General features: G+C 40.2%; 1 protein-coding gene across 3 annotated transcripts in view; it reads right to left on the reverse strand.

Annotated features, from left to right (window-relative positions):
* FGD5 (FYVE, RhoGEF and PH domain containing 5) overlaps positions 1-25,525 on the reverse strand; it is a 428,915-nt gene that overhangs the window by 298,198 nt on the left and 105,192 nt on the right. The window lies entirely within an intron of this gene.

Below are 25,525 nucleotides of genomic sequence, written 5' to 3' on the forward strand. Positions count from 1 at the left end.
GTGTCAACATACATTTGGGGTATAATGGAAATATTTGCCAGTGGATGTACTATTATGTAATAATTGGCAACTTAAGTAGCTCATGACAGACATCAGAGTGCGCGTCTATCCTTTAAATAAGTATGGAAATGTACAGTTTTACAACTACATTTGTACGCAAAACACAAAATAAATATAGATCAATACAGATAAAATGGGCAAAAAATAAATATGGATAAAATCAGACAGAAATATTAATAAAATAAAAACCATAAAACCGGGAGCCCTAATTATGTTACATGTGTCACGGCGATATTAACGAAGCAGACCTAGTTAATGGCCCGTCCTTACAAAAATAGAACAAACTGATTTTGCACCGTATGTACTATTTATCAAATTAAAAAAACCCGAACACACTGATTTTGTCATATGCACATCTTTGACTAGTGGAAACATAGATTTTTCCCCTTAACAACACAGAGAAAAAATAATTTGAAAGCAGTTTGGGCCTTATTTTCCCTAGTTCAAATGACACCTCCTACAATCCACATAAGACAAGCACCTGCAATGGTGTAAATGGATTTGTACTTTTTTTGCACCAATGCGAGCTGAAGTAAGAGCGCCTGAAGTACCACTTCCGATATTCAATTCATGTGAACAGACCCTTTTCTGTCAACAAATACAATATTGTAATTTCTAGAGTGCCATTTAGATGGGTGATAGAAATTCGTTATATGCAGTGCTTGGAAATGGCAGAAGTTCAGTGTTAAGCAATATAAAAATGAACTTCTTCCATTTTGTTGTGGACAGCGCCTCTTGTCATGGCTGCGTCACTAAGCGCTATGTTGAATTCTGACTGGGATTCCTGGGTTTTTCGCCTCAGCTTCCTAAAACACAGATGTGCCTTGGAGGCTGCCCCCGGTGATGCGAGAGCAGCCACCCTGAACCCGCAGCCAAGGGCCTGATGGGTAAAACAGCCGAGTGTGCAGGACATGAAAGCGCCACGATCGGCAGAGCGTCAGGACGTCAGCGTCTCTCCGGGGACAGGAATTGACGGGCTGCCGAGGGGCGAATGAGCCGGAACGCTCGCAGGGGTGTCAACAGCTCCCTTGGCGCCTGTTCTGTCTTTCCTCAGCTCTGCAGTTTTCAGGGCACAACAGGCGAGACCAGGGCTTTAAGTAGGATGAAAAAACTGGAGGGGTCTCTCAAATGGGCGTGGCCGACGTAATTAAGGGCGTGGCTTAAAAACACAAAAGCTAAAAATCTGTGCTTAGCTGATTTTGCTGTTTTTGTCATTGCAGCCAGATATATGATACACCAAGTAACATCATACCTACAACAAGTCAGGACTATTGGTTTTGTCAATGGTTGTTAGTTGCATAAGATAAATAAGCAACAACCATGGCTTGTATATAATATTGAAAAAGCTTCCACTTAAAGCCCTGGTGACACCACGACAATGATTGCTGCTCCTGAGTTTCAAAAAGAGAATGGAAATCCAGAGAGAAAATGACTCTCTTTAGAGGATTTCCCTTACCCTGCAACGCTCACCTGGTATGATGTCATGCCGTAACTTCTCCACTAGTAAGAAGTGAGCAGTGTGAGCATGCGCACATCGATGTGCCTGCTGTCACTGCAGTCCAGGAAAAAAAGGACCGCCTGTGCCAGGGCACAAAACAGAGCCCGATAGAGACCCCTTTGAGGCTCCCTTCAAGTAATTGCTGGTGCTCAGCACTGGTAAGACCCGGACCACTTAAAGCCCTAGGCGAGACTTTATACCTCCCCTTATTTTTGGGATACATCCACAAAAATACGTACTCATATTTAATCGAGGATGTGGGTTGCGTGTCTGAGTCCACTTTTTTCTAGCATTATGTGTTCACTTTTCTAGTTTTAAAAAATGGTCTGACACTCCTCTGGTCGATGGTTGCCTGTAGGAGCGGACAGGCAAGCCTCGAGCATGACTGCAAACATTGTTTACAAGGATGGTGGGAGCAGGTACCAGTGGCACAGAGGGCGCTCTGCACCACATGGCTGTTGTGGCCTATTTAGTTATAGGCCTGCTTTACACATACATCTAAGATCAGCCTAGACTATTGGCTTTGTCAGTGATAGACTATTGTGTGCTCTGCAGAGTAGACAAGAATTGAATGAGCATGTATTCTGAACACCTTTTTGACCCACTGGCAGGCACTGCCTTCCGCCTCAACTCCAGAGCTCTCAATCGTAATCGTGGCCGTTATAAACATCTGGCAGCGATTCATTTCAAAGAATGCACCATATAAGTGTAATATGCTCCTCAACAAACAAAAAAATTCTTCAGAAACACAACATCCAAGGAATAGCTAACACTCTAACAGGATTCAGTAAAACTTGAAATATAAATGGGAATTATATCACTGACACGAAATACCTGAACGTTTATTACATGAATTATTCAGAAATCTTCAGTGTTTTTCCCTGTAGTTAAGCACATGAATATAGGGCCAAATAGGGACGCATTTCAATGTTGATTCTAAAATAATACCGGGTCTGAGACCCGGAGGAAGAAAGAAGCTCTAAAGCTGCAGGGGTCAGATCTCAAACCAGTAGGGGACCGATGTTTAGCCTTACACGTAGTAACCTGTTCTGGCACTAGCCGGTTGAGTTAATGCTGTACTTCCCCATTATACTAAGGCTATGCCTGGGCGGCAAATTCCGTTCCGCTCGCGGAATTTGCGGAATTTGGGTAACTTTGCGTTCGACGGAGAACGCATAATTGCCCAAAATTCTGCGTTCCGTGACTTCGGGAACATTTTTTGCTTGTTCGCGTTCACAAAATGCGTGTTTGTGAGATATTGCCCCCGAGCACGCAAACAGCTATTGCAAACAGTAAAAAAGCACCACAAACAAGCAATTCCGCATGTTCGTGGAATTTCTGCGTGTTCGCGGAGATTTTTTACCGTTTCGCGGAGATTTGCGTAATGCGATTCCGCGAATTCCGCCCACCCCTAAGATAGGGCTACTTCCCCATTATACTAGGGCGGTACTACAGAGTGGACCCCACTGCTACTTGGACAACAGGGAGTGCTATTTAGTTTTACCAAATGAGCGGCAAGACTCCATAAGTCGAATCAAAGCCACTTGTCCATAGTCCTCCTATTTAAAATCAAGACCTTTAATTTAAAGGAGGATGAAAATCAAGGAAATCTGGCTCAAGGTGCGAGGTATACTTGTGCTCCCTCTCCTGCTCCCTGGTGGTGACTTTAGAGATGGACATCTTCAGGGCCGGACTGGCAGTAGCGGGCATCGGGCATTTTCCCGGGAGGCAGGATGGGTTGGGGCTGGTTTTGCAACAGTGGGGGCAGGTTTTTTTTTTTACTGCAGGACGGTTTTGCAGTGATGCTGCACTACCTGCCACCAGTAACAAAAAAAACCAGCAGTGCTTCACACTTGCACCCCACCACATCCCCGGGGCTGGTCTTACAAAATTGCCCGGGCTGCTTTGGTTTCCCAGTCCAGCCCTGGACACCTCTAAGCGGATCTGAGGCTCTCTGCACCATAGGATGCTTTACCCACCCTTTGAGAGCTTGGTGGGACCTTGCACATTAGGAAGCCCAGTGGGTGAGACCACTCCTCTCCCCTGGTGCATAGGGTAATCTATACCTGTCCTGCAGGACCTCTAGGGTCAAAAACAGAAAACTTAATGTTGACTCTTGGTGGCCACTTTTGTTTACCATAGGGCTTACAATACATAATCCTGTCAATGGTTTGGGGCCTCAGTCTTTTTATTTTGTCCCAGTTTTTGACAGCTCAGTGGATTAAGCAACCACTGCTGAGATCTGTGAATTCCTATAAATGACAGGTTCAGATCACCTGAAGACTGAATCAACCTCTTATGAGATCAATACATGTAGAATACTGAAAATGGGTAAAAGCAGCGTTTCCTATAAAGCAACAGAGACCACTTGTTGTAAGTGTACAAATAAATAATCAACAGCAGTATCACAAAGAAATCTAGTATAGCATCAATCCACGTAAACACTTTAATATTTTGTTTAGATTATTTGCCCTCATGTTTTGGTAGCTACAGAAAATACCCATTACTCATGGGTGGATAGGAATGTGAGGTGTACTCAATGATATATGAGATAAAGTACACACTGCTGTACATTTTAAGGATATTGCAAGTCACAGAGGAGTTCTAGGACCAGATAGAGGAATGAGGCCGGATGCTGAGTTCCCTTATAAGGGTATTGAACTCTGACGTTACTTGCAATATCCTTATCATGTACGGCAGGGGAGTACTTTTTTTCTTATAATAGATGGTCACACCATCACCTTTCCCACAAATCACTTAAATCTTTGGTGCATAGCTCTTTCATATAAAAGAGAAAGCATGTTTGCAAACGTAAAGAATAAAAATAGAATCTCTAGTGCAAAATAAAAAAGACTTAGGGCCAGATGTAGGTAAATTTTATTTTCCGACCTCTTAAATACCGAGTCATACCGACTCGGTATTTCAGAGGTCGGAAAATAAAAATACCGAGATGTAGGTAATTGCAGATGTGCAATTACCGAATCGGAAACAGTCGGTAATTTCCGATGCGGTAAATACCGACCGGTAAATGCCCATGCATTCCTATGGGCTTTGAAGCCCATAGGAATGATTGGGCATTTACCGGTCGGTATTTACCGCGTCGGAAAATACCGACTGTCACAAGGGTGCAGGGGGTGTCACTTTGACACCCTCTGGCACCACCAAAAGAGGCTCGGGTTCCATGTGGCAGGCATACCTGCCCTAAGGGCAGGTCTGCCTGTCATATGGCATAGGTGTGCATGCACACATGTGCATGAACACCAGAATCGGTATTTTACCATCAAGTATTATTTGATGGTAAAATACCGATTTTGTACTGCTTGTGGGACTCAGAAGAGTCCCACCTACATACCAATTTACCGGAATCCGTAATGTTACCGACTCAGTATTTTACATACTCGGTAAATTTACCTATCGGTAAATTTACCGAGTCTGTAAATTACAGGGACCTACATGTCAAATTGCTTTTACCGGGTGGTAACGGCCGAATTCGGCCGTTACCACCCGGTAAAAGCCTACCTACATCTGGCCCTTAGATATTTGTTTAAAACAGAAAGATATTAGAAGCAGTTTAATACAAGTATGTTTTTTTTAACAAAAAGGTGCTGTAGAAACATGCAGAAAGATTCTAACTTTTATATATTACCTAAGGAGTACAAAAAATAATCATATTGCTATAAACATCTCCTTTCTTCTTGTTAATGTACAGCTAGAAACACAGAGCAGAAGAATTAAAAGCAACGTTTTGTTTTTCTTTATTTTGAGTTCCAAACTCAACTGTAATAACAGTTGAGTTCTGATATCAATTGTTTATGATCGGTGACTGGGTGCATCACAATTCTCCAATTATATAGACATTAGAGACAGGTTTTTATTTAGGGATTGAAGAATCCTATGTATTGCAGTAAAATTTAACCATTGCATTCAGGGTTACTCCTCTACGAATAAAAATCATGAGCAATGCATTTTTTATCCAGTTTTTCCAACAGAAAATTATAGGCTTTTGCATGACAGATTGCTTCCCACATTCACAATTTTTGTTTATTTATTTACTTCAATACTTTTTTTAATTTAGACCTAAATTACTTTTGTAACTTTTAAGAAGTTGGCATTGTTTAACAAGAAGTTACATACGAATACTAGCAATACAAATGCTGGTAGTATTTGCAAAAAAAGTTACAGATAACTTTTAGAATCTTTTTCAAAGTTGGGTTTTTGTTATAAAGATTTAAATGTTAATCAAAATGTTTCACAATAAAACCTACCATATTTTAAATTATAAAAATTAAAGTTGCAAGAAATAAGTCCAATGTCTTAAAGTGTTAGACAACATATTTGCATGTTTTAATATATTAAAGTGGTTTGCTTATAGGTGCAAATATCTTTTCAGTCTTTAAGTTCCCATTCATCATTACATTGATACAATATCGGATAATACCTTTTTGCCAAAGAAATATTTTCAGAAGTTATGAAAATGAGGACAGAGATCTAAAGAAGCCAGTGTGATCAATTTTAGAAGTCATGCATCGCTTTTATAGGGTATAATACTGAAGCAAGTCTTTGCTGTCCATGGTAATTAGCATGACAGCAAACTTTAACTGCATTCAGGCTGTCTAAGTGGTGGAGCAAGGTATTGGGAAAATTTGACATCATGCTTTTTAAGCTACAACAGCTTATATTTGTCTCTGATACAACAGGGTCTTAAATTAATAGTTGATTTCTTAGCATTTCGACCAGAAAGTATTTGAAGGATATTCTGCTAATGACACCAGAAAAAGGAAACCTTTTCACTATCTTAGGAGGCATATGAATTAGTAAAGTCACTCTTAAGCACCCAGATGAAAAAAGCAGAAAGGAACCTTACAATAACAGTCAAGAGAAAAATCACTCAAGCATGAAGAAAAATAAAATTAGATATGGATTGCAGGCACACACACATGCACCCACACCCAAATACTAAAATCTCTCAGCTGGAAAACACCTTCAGTCCCTTACGTCTTGATACAGATTCATGGTGTGAAAAAAGTAAACTGACAGCCTAAGTGACTGACTCAAACGAAAACAGGAATGTCTTGTTTCCATTCAAAGGCACATATACAAATGATGAATGATAGTTGGTTATCAGCTAAGTAGTTAAAGGGCAATGTACATCTCACTGAGGAAAATATAAGAACAATTTAAGAAGTGACTTTCTTTTTTTGCATGCTTTCTATCCTCAAACAAAATTAGACTTTAATGGAAATCACATTCCTTTTTTTGATTTACTCTCTTTAAAGACTATGATGTTAAATCTCTATTTTATGTTTTGCTTCAAATGTTTTGCAAATATTTTCCGATTAAAATATTGATTTTAATGGATATATTAAAACACTTCAATATTAAAACAGTGCATTGCATACTTTTGTTTTGCTAACTTGGTGATTTTTTACAGATTTCAAACAAGGATTTACCTTCAGCAAGTGTCACCATTGTCTAAGGTAGCAAGAGCTCTGGCATTTCCTTTGGAGTATGATACTATAAAACTGCTCTGCTTAGGTGTTGGCTATGGTATCGTAAAGTTTTGCTTTAGCCATATTGGCCCAATTCACAAAACCTTTTCTTAGAGGAGGAAGTACTAGTTAGTTGTGAATGTCCATGACAAATTCCCAACGTTTTATTCTGTGAGTAGTTGTATCTTCCTCCAGGTTTAGGTGTGACTTACTCATGCTTTTTAAGGAGTAAGTAATGAAACCTGATTCATAAAGATTCTTATCTGAGGGTAAAATGTCCTGGAAGTTAATAAGTAATTCATGGATCACTGAAATAATATCGACTGCCAGAATATCGACTTGCAATAATATCGAGGACAAAATATCTACAGACAAAATATCGAGTTTGTATCTGCAAACAGGTAAGTACAAAAATATCGAGTACAAAATATCGTTTACAAAAATTTAGTTTTAAAAAATATCGACTTTATTAAAAACAGTGTTAAATTGAATTAAAATTAAAAAATAATTACTAAAATATACTTAAAAATACTTAAATTAACATATAATAATTAAATAATTAATGAAAGTAAAAACATTTTTTTTACAATCATATTTGTTAAAACATATATATATATATTAACATAATATAATTAAATAATATCCAATATTATTACCGTACGATAGCATAAGTCTAAAAAATACTATTCCCAATCCACAGAGTGCAACTGTAGGGAAAGCGTTGGATAGCGTAGGGGTAAAAATTACTATTCCCACTCCAGTGGGTGCAACAGTGAGGAAAGCGTTGGATAGCGTCGATGTAAAAATTACTATTCCCACTCCAGTGGGTGCAACAGTAGGGAAAGCGTTGGATAGCGTAGGGGTTAAAATTACTATTCCCACTCCAGTGAATGCAACAGTAGGGAAAGTGTTGGATAGCGTAGGGGTAAAAATTACTTTTCCCACTCCAGTGGGTGCAACAGTAAGGAAAGTGTTGGATAGCGTAGGGGTAACAAATACTATTCCCACTCCAGTGGGTGCAACAGTAGGGAAAGCGTTGGATAGCGTAGGGGTAATAATGACTATTTCCACTCCAAAGAGTGCAACAGTAGGGAACGCCTTGGATAGCGTAGGGGTTTACATTACTATTCCCACTCCAAAGAGTGCAACAGTAGAGAAAGCGTTGGATAGCGTAGAGGTAAAAATTACTATTCTCACTCCAGTGGGTGCAACAGTAGGGAAAGCGTTGGATAGCGTAGGGGTTTAAATTACTATTCCCACTCCAAAGAGTGCAACAGTAGAGAAAGCGTTGGATAGCGTAGAGGTAAAAATTACTATTCCCACTCCAGTGGGTGCAACAGTAGGGAAAGTGTTGGATAGCGTAGGGGTAAAAATTACTATTCCCACTCCAGTGGGTGCAACAGTAAGGAAAGTGTTGGATAGCGTAGGGGTAAAAAATACTATTCCCACTCCAGTGGGTGCAACAGTAGGGAAAGCGTTGGATAGCGTGGGGGTAAAAATTACTATTCCCACTCCAAAGAGTGCAACAGTAGGGAAAGCGTTGGATAGCGTTGGGGTTTAAATTACTATTCCCACTCCAGTGAGTGCAACAGTAAAGAAAGTTTTGGATAGCGTAGGGGTAAAAAATACTATTCCCACTCCAGTGGGTGCAACAGTAGGGAAAGCGTTGGATAGCGTAGGGGTAAAAATTACTATTCCCACTCCAAAGAGTGCAACAGTAGGGAAAGCGTTGGATAGCGTAGGGGTAAAAATTACTATTCCCACTCCAAAGAGTGCAACAGTAGGGAAAGCGTTGGATAGTGTAGGGGTAAAAATTACTATTCCCACTCCAGAGGGTGCAACAGTAGAGAAAGCGTTGGATAGCGTAGGGGTAAAAATTACTATTCCCACTCCAGTGGGTGCAACAGTGAGGAAAGCGTTGGATAGTGTAGGGGTTTTAATTACTATTCCCACTCCAAAGAGTGCAACAGTAGAGAAAGCGTTGGGTAGCGTAGAGGTAAAAATTACTATTCCCACTCCAGTGGGTGCAACAGTAGGGAAAGCGTTGGATAGCGTAGGGGTTAAAATTACTATTCCCACTCCTGTGGGTGCAACAGTAGGGAAAGCGTTGGATAGCGTAGGGGTAAAAATTACTATTCCCACTCCAAAGAGTGCAACAGTAGGGAAAGCGTTGGATAGCGTAGAGATAAAATGTACTATTCCCACTCCAGTGGGTGCAACAGTAGGGAAAGCGTTGGATAGTGTAGGGGTTAAAATTACTATTCCCACTCCTGTAGGTGCAACAGTAGGGAAATAAATACTTCATATATTATTTCAATAAATATCAATTAATATCTATCAAAAAATATTTAAAAGTAATTACAAATTTAATATAACATAATCAATTAAAATTACTAATTAAATTGAATTATTACAATAATTTAACTATTAATACAAATTAATTACAAATTAACAATAAATAATTTCACATTTAAAAATGAATTTACAATAAATTCTAATTAAATACAATTAAAAATTGTTATTAAATTTACATAATTAGCAAATATTCTATTAAATAAAATTAATTAGCAATTCTAATGTAATTATTTAGCCATAAAAAATTAATTAACAATTAATTCTAAAACAATACCAATAAATATGTTAGCATATTTAATTAATGATAAATAAATTACTTGCCACCCAATTCCCCTATAAACCCACAACCCGCTACAGAAAACAAATTGGTTAAATTAACATATTTAGCAATTAATCAATTAATTAAAATTAATTGCAAATTAAAATTTAATTAATTACCAAATATAAATTAATTAATAAATAATTAAAAATAAATAACAATAAATAAATTTACATATTTAATTAATTATAATTAAATTACTTCCCACCCTATTCCCCTATAAACCCACAACCCGCTACAGAAAATAAATTAGTAAAATTAACATAATTAGCAATTAATCAATTAATTAAAAAAGTAATTGCCAATTAAAAGTTAATTAATTACCAAATATAAATTTATTAACAAATAATTAAAAATGTAATGTAATGTAATGTAATGTAAGCACACATTTTTATAGCGCGGCTATCGCTCCGAGGAGCATCTTGGCGCTCCACACCCAACCCTGATGGAGATGAATTGGTAGACAGAAGGCAGTGACACACTGTACAATTATTACACCAAAGCTCTGCAGGCTGCGTCAGAGAGCGAAAAGATCCATGTTTTCAATGATCTTCTGAAGTCAACCTCCTTGACTATACAACGGAGCTGAGCTGGCAGTTTATTCCAGTCTTTTGAACCCAGCACGAAGAGGGACTTCCCTCCTTTAGTGGCTAATCTAAATCTAGGGACAACTAAAAGGTTTTGATTGGCAGACCTCAAACATCGCGTTGGCGTGTAGTGTTGAAAATGAATAACAATACATAATTTACATATTTAATTAATTATAATTAAATTACTTTCCACCCTATTCCCCTATAAACCCACAACCCGCTACAGAATTAAATTACGCAAAAATTAACAAATACAATTTTCATTAATTAAAATTATTTATAACATAAATACACACTTTTAACACACATAATAACATAAATATCACTATAAAAAAATCAATATTATCAAAAATTCGATAATTTTATTAAACTATATTATATACTTCGATATTTTAAATGTCTATATTTTTAACAATCGATATTACATTACTTACCTTAATAATGATATTTTTGATGTCTATATTCGGTCCTGTCGATATTTTGTCCATTCGATATTTAAAACTCGATATTGTGTCCAGTCGATATTTTGTTGTCGATATTTTGACTGTGCACCGTAATTCATACATAGGTTTAGTAAAAATGAGGCCAAGTGTATTTTTTCTCTGATATCCCCACTGAAAATTTTATGTCCATGTCTAGCTATCACTTTATTTTACACTTTCACAAATTATGGCAGCAATTTGTCTTCTTTCCCACACCGTCTTTAACATTATTGCCTACCTTTAGTTTTACTGTAACATTGGAATTGTATTATAAATGTTTGTCAACATCTCCAAAGGGACAACCATTGGCATTTTCACGACAGTTACCATTGGTAGTCTCATAAAACAAAATATATTGTCACCAGCTCACACTTATCACAACAAGAAATCTGGCCTTAAGTACATTTTATGCTGTTCCTTCTGCTCCCTTAAAATGAACAGATTCTAATTCTCTACATCACATTTGGGATTTTAGGGTGTGTGCACACACTTTGTGCACCATTTGGGTGTGCTGAAACTTTTAAGAATAAGTCCCACGACTTTGATAAGGAACACCTCATCAGGTCTAGCTTGATAACAGAGCTGTCTCCAAAGTTAATGTGAGCAACAGAAAAAGCTTTTTATGAGGCACTATTGAAAGATGGGGTTTTACTCCATCCACTCATTGGACTTCCTACTGGATTTGATTGGGCAGCGGTTGTGTGCTTGTGCTGAAAAGGAGTGCTTGTATTGCGCTGATTTTGCTCAATATGTTAGCCTGGGTTGGCTATGGTCACAAGGCAATATTCAAGGTTATATATAGACTGACTGGTTCATTATAAACAATTACATGAGATACCACAAGTCTGGCCTATTCATAATAAAAGGTTATCAAATAGGAGTAAGCCTCCTGTTAAATCTAACAGGCCTTTACAGAACTACATGGCAAACAAATCAGACAAAGGGGCTTAACACTGTGAACAACTTTGCCAAACACCATAGCCAGGCACTCTAAATTTAAATCCTTTGATGAATGCAATAGGAAGGGGAAATATTGTAATTTATAACAACTGTAAAAGAAAGGGATTTTACATCCTGAACTTCAAAACAAACTCCAAAGGTTGATGTTTTTACATTGTGAATCATTTGACAAATAGAACAGGAATGGGTTCTATACTGTTAACTCTCTGACAAATAAAATAGGAAGTGGTTTAGAATACACATCCTTGTTTATGTCTAGTCACAGTAAATGCTTGGTGTCTCCAGAAGAAGAGTTAATGTTCATGTCAATGAATGCTTTGTGTCAGCCTAAATTGTTTGCTTGCTCTCTATAGGAAAAGACCACATCTTCATGTTTATGTTCATGTTAAAGATGATAGGTTAACTTTATTGATTTAAAAATGTAGTTACAAAGGTAGTCACCCTCTCTTTTTACATTTTTAATGATTTGACAAAGCATGTAGGCTATATCTTTTCTATTATGAAAAGTCTCATATTTTCCAATAGAGCCGTCTAGGTACATTACTGTTTTTTACGATTCAAGGCTACTGGTGCACAATTTGCCCCATGGTACCCACCAATAAAGGGAGCACACTACATTTACAGGGTTAGTTGCCTATGATATTTCTTTATGATATGTGATTTGATATTTGATTAATCTGTGAGGCCCCTAAAGGAGGAGCTACAATTTGTAATTCCTCCTGAAATATTGCAAATATATGTTGTTTTAAATGTAGTATTCAGTTGTGTGTTCATTAAAGTGTTTTTCCATTTTAAACAAAAAGCATTGGTTCAACCTTGATCGATTGTGTTATTTTTGTTTGTTGTTTAGTTCTGGATTTCTAGTCCATGACACCTCCCTGAGTCAGCCTGGCAAGGCTCTCCTTCAATATCCTGAGAGTCAGGTTTCGCATTGTAAACTATTTGACAAATGATCTAAGGAAGGGGTTTGTTTTCTCAACTCTGCAAGAAAAAAGGGAGTTAGATTCAAAACACTGTGACTACTACAATAGAAAGAACTTCCTTTTGTGAACTCTTTCACGAACACCATAGCGAGGGACTATGCAGTGTTTAACACAAAGAGGTCTTCTTAGCCCCTCCCATGCTCGTGACGGAACAGTTCCGTCACGAGCCTCGGGTGGGCTGTGCTGGTGACGGAACGGTTCCGTCACGGCCCGCTCGCCGCGCCTGCGCGGCGCGAATTCCGCGCCTGCGCTGACGTTCTAATGGGCGGGCGGGTCCGTGACGGAACCGTTCCGTCACAAGCACAGCTCACCCGAGGGCCGTGACGGAGCGGTTCCGTCACGAGCACGGGACCGCCGCGCGGCCCCGCCTCCCCCTTAGTGCTGCGGCAGAATAGCCGCTGCGGCGAAGGGGTTAATCAGCTCTCTAGTTCAGGTGGCCCAAGTATTTGATGTTTACATTTTAAATTTTATGTTTAGTATTTAGTTGTGTATGAATGAAACATGGTTTTGTTTTTAAAAACACATTACATTGTTTTATTGTGAATTATTGTGAACTTTCTGAAGTTCATCAATATCTTATGATAAAGTGTTCTTTTGGTTTGCCTTTTGAGGTACTCTGTTGCTCTTCAATTCTCGATACAATAATGTAGAAGTAACACTGACTTTCCCCTTAAACCTCGAGAATGTCTTGCTTCAGCTGCATGTTTGCTGAATATTTGACGATGAATGCAGATAAAACTGAGATGCTGATTGTAGGGACTCATCCTTAGACCTAGAACTTCATTTGGTATTCAGTATTTATCGGCCCACAAATCCCAACCATTGTTACTATGACCGTAAATGGTGTTACTATGAATGCTGATCTTGCCGATATGTCAACAAGAACGCTGGTATTTTTTGCATGCTTTTATAGAGCTTAAGAGAAATTCTTGCTTGTCTCTTAGTTAAAGATAGACAGTTACTGATCCAGGCAGCCATTTCATCCTGGGTGGATTATAGAAATGCAGGTTTGGTTTATATGAATATCTATTCAGTCAATTTCAGATTGTGCAAAATGCAGCTGCCATGTCTGTTACTTAATTCATCTTATTTAAATCCTAGTAGAACTTCCTCCACAGTTTATTTGTGAATATAGACACTTGCTGGCCTTCACCCTGAGTAGTTCAGCTCTTGGCTTCAGCCCTACATGCCCTCTCGCAAATTTGTCCCTCTTCTCATGCACTCTTGGTTTTGCCAATGTTCCATTACACCAGAGCGGGCAGACAGCCAATCCTGGTCCCCTGATCTTACTCTAAGTGCACCGGGCCTTCCATCGTGAGTGCCGGGTGAATGGTTTGCCTTTGAGAGTGCAGGACGCAGCACATTAAAGCCAGACTTATTGTAATTGACAAGGCTTGTTTTATTACCTTACTACACTCATTGACTTTCTAAAAAGTCAAATGTAAACCATTTAAAGTTTCCAAAGGAAGAAAATTGCTCCAAATAGGGATCTCCAAAGCGAGCATGTTATAGGAAGGAAACAGACGTCTTTAAATGGCAAAGAACTTTACAACAGCAGGGATTGTGTTACTAGCTGTCAGCTTTAAACTTTGTGCCAGCTGCTGTGTGCTCCTGGGCTGGCTGCTGCAGGGTCTCACATGTGGTTTCACAGAAACAAATCAGAGTAAGTAACAGCACAGCTGGCTCTGTAGGAATCTGTGGTGGCGGTGAATTTGTAGAGGGGCGAGAGATGGTTTGATCAGCTGCTCCCTCCTGGCAGACCCAAGCATCCCAGGACATGTGGCAGGACAATGAATTCAGAGGCTGCCAACCGTATGTATGAACTGCATTTGCATATATTTATATAGCGCTGTGCTCTGACGAGCGCGGCTTCTGGGCGTTTGTGAGTGAACAGTGCAAGCATAATATTGACGACTGTACATGCAGTAGTTAGAGCAGTAGAAACCCCACCGTGGCTCCTGGGTGGGGTTTCAAGTGATGCGCGGGGCAGTCGATTTGAATTTGTTCTTTATTTAACCGCCAACAATTCACTTTTCACAATGGAATGGCTCTATTCTTTGAAGACGGTTAAAGTTGATTTAATAGAGCAAATGGCAGGTATGCGCTACGTGCTCTAAATCACACATAGGGCACATTAGGATGTCGCGCGGATCGCCACCACCCGCATGGCGGTGGCGACCCACCCGACATCCGTCCCCACCTGCCACCCATTTCCCCCCCTCCATATTACTATGGCGGGGGGGACCACGGCAGACCTAAAGACCGCCCGCCGCTTTTCCACCCGGTTGACAAGTCGACCGGACGGAAAAGAGTTTAATATGGTGGCGGTGTCTTCTAGACACGCCATCCATATTATGATGGGGCGGACACATGCATTTCTGAGGTGGCTTTGCCGCCACGGAAAGGCATGCGGGAATCTCTTGCAGGGGCCGTTGCGGGCCCCCAGGAATTCTGGGGCTGCACATGGGGGGGTACCTATGGTACCCCCCTGCATTCCAATATACAACGTGGCAGGCACCGCGCTGTGCCTGTCACGTTGTGCATTGAGATGCATGAAGTGCATTTTTAGCATTGCGGCGGGCAGTGCTTTCAGCTCTGCCCACAGCAATGTTAAAAATGCGGTATGCGCCCACCAGTGTGGCCTGCGCATCCTAAGGGCCCCCACAGGACCCCCGCCCTTATGGCGGGCAGTCCCTTTCTACGTTGGGATGGCAGTGGACGAAGTCCGCCCGCCATCCTAATGAGCCCCTTAGAGTCAAGGGAGGAGGGGGGAGTAACTGGCGAGAGTCAGACAGAAGAACTCCCTAATTTCATCCCTTTATTCCTACACCTGACCCAGCTCCAGCCCCTTCTTCTTCGATGGTTCAGATCCAAACTTCTTACCTTTCTTGTACTTGATCAGTGCCTTTATTAAGCATTAATATTTTGGGAAAGCCTCTTTCCTGTACTGTCACCTGAATAGACCTATTGGCAAAGGTACCAGAGTATACCAGAGAGCCATGAAAGATAAGCAAGTCCACCACTCAGGGGCCCAACATGAACATTAGATGCCCCTTTTGAACGTTTGCCAGGGAACACCACTCTTTTATATTGTGCCAGTGCAGAGGAGACCCACAATGTTAAAGTAAGGTGCGAGAGGTTCAACCAGTTCTGGCTTTTTTAGCTCACATCATTTTGCGTTTTTGTAGTCAGCATATACTATAGATACATAATGACTACATGTACCAGAATGCATAGTGCGTTGAACATCTATGCCTCTCTCCAGCTGCTGTTTTACCAACACTAATCACAAAATATGAAAAGATAGCAAAGGGAGGAGTGTATTTGATTACGCTATTGAATTCTGAGAAGAATTTGATTAAATCTGGCACCTAAGAACATGAAGTTACTGAAAGCTGTAAATAAGGGGAGGAAGGCTTAGGACATTAAGATGTATCCCTCGATAAGCTGTCAGGTGAAGGTGTTCAACGTGAATGCTTTCAAATATGCTGAGAGTTGACAAGGGCTTGTCCTTGCTCAATCTGTATATCAAAGACCTTCTAAAACTGCAAGATAAGTACCAGGCCCCAGGTCTGATGTTGAATGGGGCTAGAAATGTACTTCTTCTATGCAGGTGACCTGGTCTTTCCAGCACCTATGAAGAAGGACTCTGAGCAGGTGATAGGTGCTGGAAAAATACTCCAATACTTAGGATCCAGAGATAAACAAAAAGATACACAGGGAAGACAACAGAAGCAAGTTCTTTCTTAATTGTGCAGTGGTCAAACACACATCACACATACCTGAGGCATAGAAAGAGACATAAAAGTCTTAAACTTGTAACAAAACACTTCAAGAACAAGCCAGCTGTGCTTTGTACAGAATCAATGGAAGTAGAATACTTGAATCCGATTAAATTAGGGCAAAAACTGAATGAGAGCATCTTCTCCCCAGTCTTATTCTGTTGGGTAGAATGCATCACACCTCTGGCAGAAACTCTGCATCTCCAGTTCTGTAAACAAGTGATCTGCCTGCGCAGTAACTGCACAGCCAATGGGTGCAGGGAGATCTGGGAAATGTCTCCAGCTGCTTAGTATGCAGAAGTGCTTGCAAAGTCTACTACCCTTCAAGGAAAGTGACCCAATTACCTTAAATTACCAATGTGGGAAGGCAGGCCTAGCTTCCTCTGGTGCAGCGGGTTCAGTGGCACTGGGGCCAGAGGCCTAAGGGACCCACTGAACCTTGATTACTGCTGTATTTCACAGATCAAACAGTGGCCGAGGCCATGGGCGTCGAGTCACCAAAATGCCTGTAGATGGGGAAGTGACATCATACACCCTTTGACCTTAATGACATCACAGGAAGTGACATCATATGACCATGGACTATGATTTTTTTCAGGGGAGTGCTGTCACATGAATATAACTCCAATTACATCATAGTGATTAACATTGCTGAAGTTCCACAATAACTTCATGATTAACAACACAACACAACACAGACAAATGTATGTTTTCGATATATAATCCATATTAAAGTGTCCACATGATATGTCAAGAGAACCTTTACTTGATTTTTAGTAAGTGAGCAAAGTGAGTTCGTTAGACTGACATTTTCTAAGTAGGGCAGGGTGCCTGGGGGGGCGGTTTCTCCCCCGCCTGAGCACATTTTTAGAAAACGGGCTCTTATAGTGTGTTTCAAATAAATATGTTCACATAAATATAGCAATAATGCCATAGGTTCTGAAAAGATACTCATTAATAACCAAGTCCTTTCATGGTGAGCCAAGCTAACGAAACCTGACAGTGCCCACAAGATGAACCATTTTTTAAAAACGTTAAGCATTTCATGTCGCTTATCTAATATACCAGTAAAGCTCCCATTCCATATCCTACTACTACACTTTTTATTACACTACCAGTGAATGATAAGACTATTATTCACTATTAATGTTATAAAAATGAGCAGAAAACAACAGTGTTGGAACCTGATGCTGATAATGTGAGCCACCATGTGTTCCTGATACTGATTTTGCCATCTCTGAGGCCAGGGGTCACAAAGCCAGTGCCAGAAATTGCAAGGGGCAAGTCAAGAGTCACAGCTGCGACCCCTGCCGACCCCAAATTACATCTATGTCAGGGGTCCATTTCCTTTCTTGCTCTATGGCCAATGACACACAGGATGTGCAACCAAGGCCAAATTACTTAACCTAAAATTCAATTACTAGAGATTTATCTAACAGCCCTACAATCTTATTGCAACAACACACAACAGGGCTGTAACACCACAGCACAAGCAGGGGGAGTATTTATCAACCACTTAGAACTAGCCCAAAAAATGAAGTACATAATATACTGGGAGACGTCCCTGGGGTAAAGCAAGTAGAAAGAATGTAGGGTATCAGCAGGAAGAAATTTAAAAGCAGCCGAATAACTCACTTTGGTCAAAAGGAAAAGCAGGGAGACATGCTCACTAAAACAAGACTGAGTGACCACAGGCTGGAAACAGATCAAACACAGACTCACAGAAGATGGAGTCTGCCAGCAGTGTGACCTGAGAGAAGCAGAGACTGAGCAACACTTTCTCTTTACTGCCCAGTGTAAGTAGGCATTTGGAACACTTGCTTCCTCGCGTGCAGGAAGGAAAAGGACAACTTTGATAGTAAAATGCAAGAAGAAATCTTTGCATCATCTCAGGAGACTTGCCAGAAACTGCAGCACACATGTTCATGCATGTCACCTCCCAAGACACAAGTATAAAACACATGAAGCCATGACTGCCCTTGCACTGCCAAGGTCACACAGTGCAAAAAGCTTCTGAATGCAAAGCATATTCATCACCATTGACCTCAGGGTGGCCTTGGTCTCAGGACAAAGGTCAAAGGCAAAAGCAGGGTAGCTTCCGTAAAACTTCCCTTGCAGTCCCCAGGCCCAGACACATGTCACATCAGATGTCGGACTAATGGGTTAGCAGAGCACAAATCTTGTCTCTGGCTCTAGGTCAAACAAGTACTCTACTATGGCTTGGGGTTTGAATAGTGCCGTATGACTCCAAGGTATGAGGGAGCTAAAGGGTAACTATGAAAATACTGTTTAGAAGTGCTGTGCGAAAACATTATTCTGTATTCAAAGTTCCCTACCCACTTTTTTATGAGAAGTTCCCCACCTCAAATTCTCCAACAAAAATGTATATTTCACTATTTTTTCTAGGGTAAAACTTACTCTGACAGTTTATTCACCTGGGGCCTGATTCACAAAAGTAATCTGAGACAAAATCCTAACTTAACGACTTTCGGTATTCACAAAAGGCATTTAGTAGAAGTAAAGTTAGGATTCCTAACTTTACTGCTACTAAATGCCTTCTGTGAATATCGAAAGTCGTAAAGTTAGGATTTTGTCTCAGTTTAGTAGTAGTAAAGTTAGGAATCCTAACTTTACTACTATTAAATGCCTTTTGTGAATACCGAAAGTCATACATTTAGGATTTTGTCTCAGATTACTTTTGTGAATCGGGCCCCTGCTGTTTTCTCCTTTTCACTTCTTGAAGCTTAAGGGGTGAATAAAGTGTCTTTAAACCAGGCTTCTCCAACGAGTAGCTTGTGAGCTGCTGGTAGCTCTCCCGGTACCTGTGAGTAGCTCTCCTGTCTGCAGCCCAGCTTACTTAAGTAGAGACTTTTGCCTGGCTGAATTAACATGAGTAATCCAACTTTGAAACGTGTATTCAAGACAAAAGTGTGTATTTTTTCAGAACCAATAAGCTGTTGATGAATGGTTGAATTTCCAAAATAAATTTGAGGCTGATAATTGAGTGAAAATCTTGTGGCACTGGGGAGACTTCTAACTAACAATGTTACCTTGGTGCAAGGTTCATTGCAGCTGTGGCTGTTATGTATTACCCATGTAAAGGCATTCAAACTGGCAAAGACTTTTTTACGTTACTGCTGACTACTTTGCCTGATGCACTGATGTGGTTACTACTGGTAAACCTGCATAGTGTATCTACTAGTGTAATCTTTCCTGATGTGGTCGCTATTACAACATTAATATTAGAAGCTCAGGATGAATTTCACAGAAGATAAGTAGCTCTTATCACAGAAAATACCCCATTTTAAGCACTTTGCAAAATTGATAAAAGCCACCTTCTGCTGTTTTCAGCAATCCCTTGGAAATTAAAGAATTGACTTAACCAATGAGGGAGCAGGAGAGAAGCAGCTCACTGAGATGGAGACCTTGAGATGTACAATGCCAAACATGAGCAGCTCTTCTAGATACGTTTTTTTAATGCATTAATAATATAGCATTGCCAGAGACACAGTGCTCAAGCCATGGGCCGCCTTGCTTTCACAGTATACGCTGAGCTGTGACTTGTGGTCTTAGTTTATTTAATTAAATAAATAAAATAAATGAAGCTAATGTACCAAATTGCAATGGTTTTTAATAAAAAAAAGTCCAGGCAGGAAGATATCAAGTGCTACTCTTATAATGAAGAAAGTAAAATACAAATTACCAAAATTAACCAGAGCTAGAACATTTATTCAAATTTAAAAAAAAAGAGCATGTATGTTAAACGCAGAGGTAGAATGACAGCATGTACACATTTGTTACTTGCCCAAAAGTGGTGGAAACATGACCACTCTTCCACATTTTGTTTACTATAGATTGTCTGTGATGCATACAGCAGATTCAGAGCATGCAAGGATCAGAGAAATTGAAGAGGAAAAGAGGGTATTTTTTCGAGGAAAGATATTGCTTGCTATATACTACCAAAAGAGATTTAAGAAGTCTCCTCTGACAAATTGCCATGTCTGAGCTGAGATCCCAGGGGCACCCATGTCGAGGAAGAGCAGCTCATACATTCCTGAATATTTCTTTACATTCTGGTACTTGTAGTCCTGCATTATTAATGAGAACAGTTAAAGTCCTTCAGTATTTCCTTATGAGCAATATTTTCATGATGAAACTCAACCCAGAGTTCACTTTTCATCAACATAACCCCCCATAACTTAACACAATCAGTAAACATGAATGCAGTACCATTGCAAAACAGAAAAGCCAACATATTCTGCAACAGCAGCGTCCCAAAGAAAATGCCATCACAACAGGCCCTGGATTCCCAGACTAATTTTTTTTTTGCTCGTACCAAATGATATGGTTGAGCGGGAACAGATTGCAGACCCATTATCAGCGCCGCTCCACCCGCCCCTGCCTGCCATTATTCTGGGAGTTAGCCAGCGCAATAGAGGAAGCGATGGGCCCACCGGGACCAGCCAGCCGCAAATTGACTGAATCGAGGCAAGAAGCAGCAGCAGCAGCCGTTTTCTTTAGCAGCCTTTACATCATAATTAGCGGAGTGGTTTCTGCTTAGGAGGAACTTCTGCGCGCGGTTAGGCAGAAAGCTAACATCTCCTGCGGATGCGCTTGGCACTAACAGGCAAAAGATATAGGGCTCGATTCACAGAACTAACTTAAGACAAAATCCTAAACTTACTACTTTTGGTATTCACAGAAGTTAGGATTTTGTCTTAAGTTTCTCTTAAGACAGACTTAAGACAGACTTAAGACACACTTAAGACACACTTAAGTTAGGATTTTGTCTTAAATCAGTCTTAAGTCTTTTTTAAGATAAATTTAAGACAAAATCCTAACTTTTGTGAATACCAAAAGTAGTAAGTTTAGGTTTTTGTCTTAAGTTAGTTCTGTGACTCGGGCCCATAGTCTCTCAAGGCAGAGCTCTCAAAGTGTGGAAAAAGTAGGGTGACCAGGCGTCCTGGATTTGCCCGGACAGTCCCGTTTTTTGCCAGCTGTCCGTGCAGATTCAAAGAAATTAAGCTCATGTCCCCGTTTTTAGCGAGGGTCGGCTGAAAACGGTGGGTGGTATATTTTTATGTTTTGCAAAGCAGGGATAGTTAGCAGCTCTTATAAGAAAGTAATTTAATTAACAGGCTTGTTACTGGCTTTAAAAATTGCACTTTATGTATGTTTTTACCACCTCTTCTGTCATTTTCTGCTGAGGAGCACTGTCACTCTGTGCGCTGGGTTGCAGTAAAATTGCAGTCCTTCTACTATTTTTGGGAAATGTCCCGGTTTTTGGCTTTAAAATTCTGGTCACCCTAGGAAAAGGATGCCTGTGGGATGAACGCTCCGCAAAAAAGTTTCAGAGCTATGGGAGACGCGCACGGTGGCACTTATCAGGATAATTACAACAAATGAGGCAGCACAAATAATTATATAGGTCTTAGGGCCTGTGTGCTGTTCTCATTTTATCCTGGTGCTCATTGGAAATAGTCTTCTCAATGAATGTTCTAAAACACTGACTCTTGAGACATTTGTCTTTCAAGTCAAGAAGGAGTTTGTAAGTGGATGCCATCAGAGGGCTCAAGTTGTCCCAAGACGTCCAGTAACCATATCATACAATGAGAATATGGGCAGCTCCATCTCAAGACGGGTTCTGTCACAGTTTTTGCCTGATTGGTGTCTTAGGTAGGTGAAGTGGTAGCAGCACTATTTTACCACCTTATGCAGTTGCTTGTCACAAGAACGTGCAAGGCATGTGTTGCTTTTTGCTGGAAATATTGAGGTATCTAAAGTATACAAAAGAATAGCACAAAATAACATACACAAAGTAACATTCCAACACAACATAAGTGCAACAGGCAAATTAGAGTGAAACAATCAAAATAGAATGCAATACAACAACTGCAGTAGAACATGACAAAATCACATTGCAATAATGCAGGCCACAAACATAGTAGCACAAAAAACAACAGAACACATCACCCGCTAACAAAATGTCACACAATACATGTACTCAAACATCCTTGTCACATATTGCCACTCCAGAACCAAAAATTCTCTTGATCCAATTCTCAAAAAGTCCTTAGGTGGGAGTCTATTTAACATACTTTTTACTGTCACTCTTGAGGTCTTCGGTGACTGTAGTAATAACCTAGAGGCATACTACCGTAATATGTTTACACAATAAGGTGTGTCATTTTGTTTTCTGCTACAACAAAAAAAAACTTTAAATGGTTATCCCCCATTTGGCAATTTTGTTTCTCTCATGCATGGTTCTTCCTATTGTATATAGGGAATAAATGGTCATTTTATTTTTAGCTGTGAGGTCTAGGATCCAACTAATGACTGCAAACACATGTGTTACTTTTTTCTTCGCCTCGATCTCTTTGTTCATTAGTGATCGTGGAGTTTCATATTGCTGTAGTTGGTGTCTTATCAAAGGTAGCTTGCTTCATCCAATGTATGCAAGGACTTCAAGTTTGAGTCATTATGTTCTTAAGATTTGTTTTCCGTTTGGTCACTTGATATATTTTTGCATGATAAAAAGTTATCCCATACCCAAGGTAAATATAAACAACGCATGATAGTTATTTATTCTCATCCTGGTGCTTTTGGCCAGGCTGGCAATGATAGGGCATCACCAGGAGTGCCTAATTTGCTAACAAAAAAAGTGCCAGTGCTCTCGTCAGGAGGCCACTGCAGTTTGCACCACACATTGCCCTTGCGAGCACTGCCAATGATAGTAACAACGCAACTACGAACCATCACATTTTAACAAGTGTGACAATTCGGCACTGGCGTAACGAAAATTGAGGGAGACTCCCTGCAAGGTACGTGGAGGGTTCCCTTCGGGCTCAAACAGGAGCTCTCTGACCAGAGTGCCTTGCCGAAGGGGCCCCCTGGAGCTTGGGGGCCCCCTGCACCGCAGGGGCTGCAGGGGCCTGGGTTACGCTGACTATTTCAAGCCCTCACAGCTAAAAGAATCGCTTGGGCGGCAGGTAATAGTCATTTTTAATGTAAATTGAATTCATAATTAATTGTTGTTGTGCATGTCTAAAAATCAGCCAGACATTGCCACCTTGTGGTACACTGTCACAAGTGCCGGTGTTGACAAATAAATGCTGGTGCCGAACACTAGAAACCACAGCCTCAAATTAAGCACTGATTGCCAGCAGTCGGGTGTCAGATTGACAATACAATCTCAACTTTTGACCCACTAGGAAGAGAGAAGCACAGCAAATTGTCACTGTCCCTTCAGAGTCAATAACCTGTACACTGGCCATACTTTTAACCTTTCTTTTAAGTACAGACTACAAGTACCAGAATTCATGAGAACATTCCAAACTGCAGGAGCTACTCACTGCTCAAGGCGCCTGATGCCTCGAGATGCCTCTGCAACAGAAGCCCGCTCTGCAACAGAAGCACGTGCCCCGTGTATGCTAAATTGGTTTGCTTGGCGTCTAGCACTGGGATGTGGCCTTGTGTTCCAGATTATGGCAATTTATCAATGTGTCGTTCACTCATATAACATACAAACATGCTGACAACTTTCATAAAAGTGCTGCACAGAGCCTGATGGTAGATAATGTCCCCTGAGTGCAGTTATCTGAAGACTCACAAAGAAAATTGATTCTGCAGTTAGGGTGACCACCATCCTCCAGATCATTGCGGACTTCGAGTTCTGGATTTTGGTGTGAAAGTGTAATTTATAGTTGCTGTTGCAGTTTAGTTTTGCTTCCAAAGAACTAATTAGAATAATACATGGGAGATCAATAATTTGTAGATGAAACGTTCAGGACTGAAATCAGAGACATTATAAAGCATGGGCAAATTGGGCAATTGCCCAGGGCCCCCACCTTCCAAGGCCCCCCTTGGAAAGTGAACTTTGTCGTTATCTCACCTCTGTCTATTTCTTCATCTCATCCTTTAAAATGTTATTCAATATCGTTTGGAACCATAGGGTTTTAGCTAGCAGAAAATGTGTAATAAAATATAATGCTGATCCAGACGGGGACCCGTAAAGTATGTCTTGCCCAGTGCCCCTGACACTGACTGGAGTTTCCGCAATGATCTGGGGTGAGGTGGAACCCTTATCTCTCATCTATCCTTTCAACGGTCAATATATTCAATACTGTGACATTGAGTAAATGTAACAGTAGCCAGGGCAGGACTGGAACAGAAAAGAAGCCCGGGGTACCAAAATAAAAGTGTCCCTCGTTAGTAATTAAATAGTTAAGAAAATATCCCTGATTTGCAAATTGGGGTAGTTTTCTATTTGCTAAATACACGCTATTTGAGTGTTTTGCGAGATATGGATATTGATCTTATTGCAAGCAATTTTTGTCGTAATATCGGATAACTCACAAATCAGCCCAGTAGACAATCAAACAGTCCACAAACAACTAAAGAAAGTACTCCCACACTGACCTATCAGACTATTGCGGATTGCATCTGATTATTTTCAGCAATTAGAGAAGAGTAGTAAAGAGCACTATCTTAAAAAGGTGGAAGTAAATTTGTACCAATGCCCGATTGTAAATGTCTGCAAAGATGCAATTTGGCAACACCAGGTGGAGATTTATGAAAAAAAGTAGTAGTATATGTACACACCCCCTATTTGAGGTGGTAGGGACACATACGACTCAAGGTATGATCAGACAGTCGCTATCAGAATTGTATTTATTTTATTTTTATGGAGAGTGTTATAACATATAACATGGGTATCAGAGTGTTGTGCAATGAACAGTTTCATAACAAAATAACAAAAAACGAACAGGGATCATAGTGATGTCTCATAAATGTATTGTATAAAAGTTTTCCACATATGAGGAGATGGCATAAAATGTTGTGCTGGGGGCCCAATATACTCTAATACAAACCACAGGCGTGTGTGTACTAGCAACATAACACACATAAACATTTGCTAGGAAACAACTTTGACATAGCCCATCAGACTCACTCTTGAAACCTACACCTCGCTAAGTCTGATACATTTACTCAACATTTACTCAACAGA

Source organism: Lissotriton helveticus, chromosome 9, assembly GCF_964261635.1.
Source record: "Lissotriton helveticus chromosome 9, aLisHel1.1, whole genome shotgun sequence".
Classification (NCBI taxonomy): domain Eukaryota; kingdom Metazoa; phylum Chordata; class Amphibia; order Caudata; family Salamandridae; genus Lissotriton; species Lissotriton helveticus.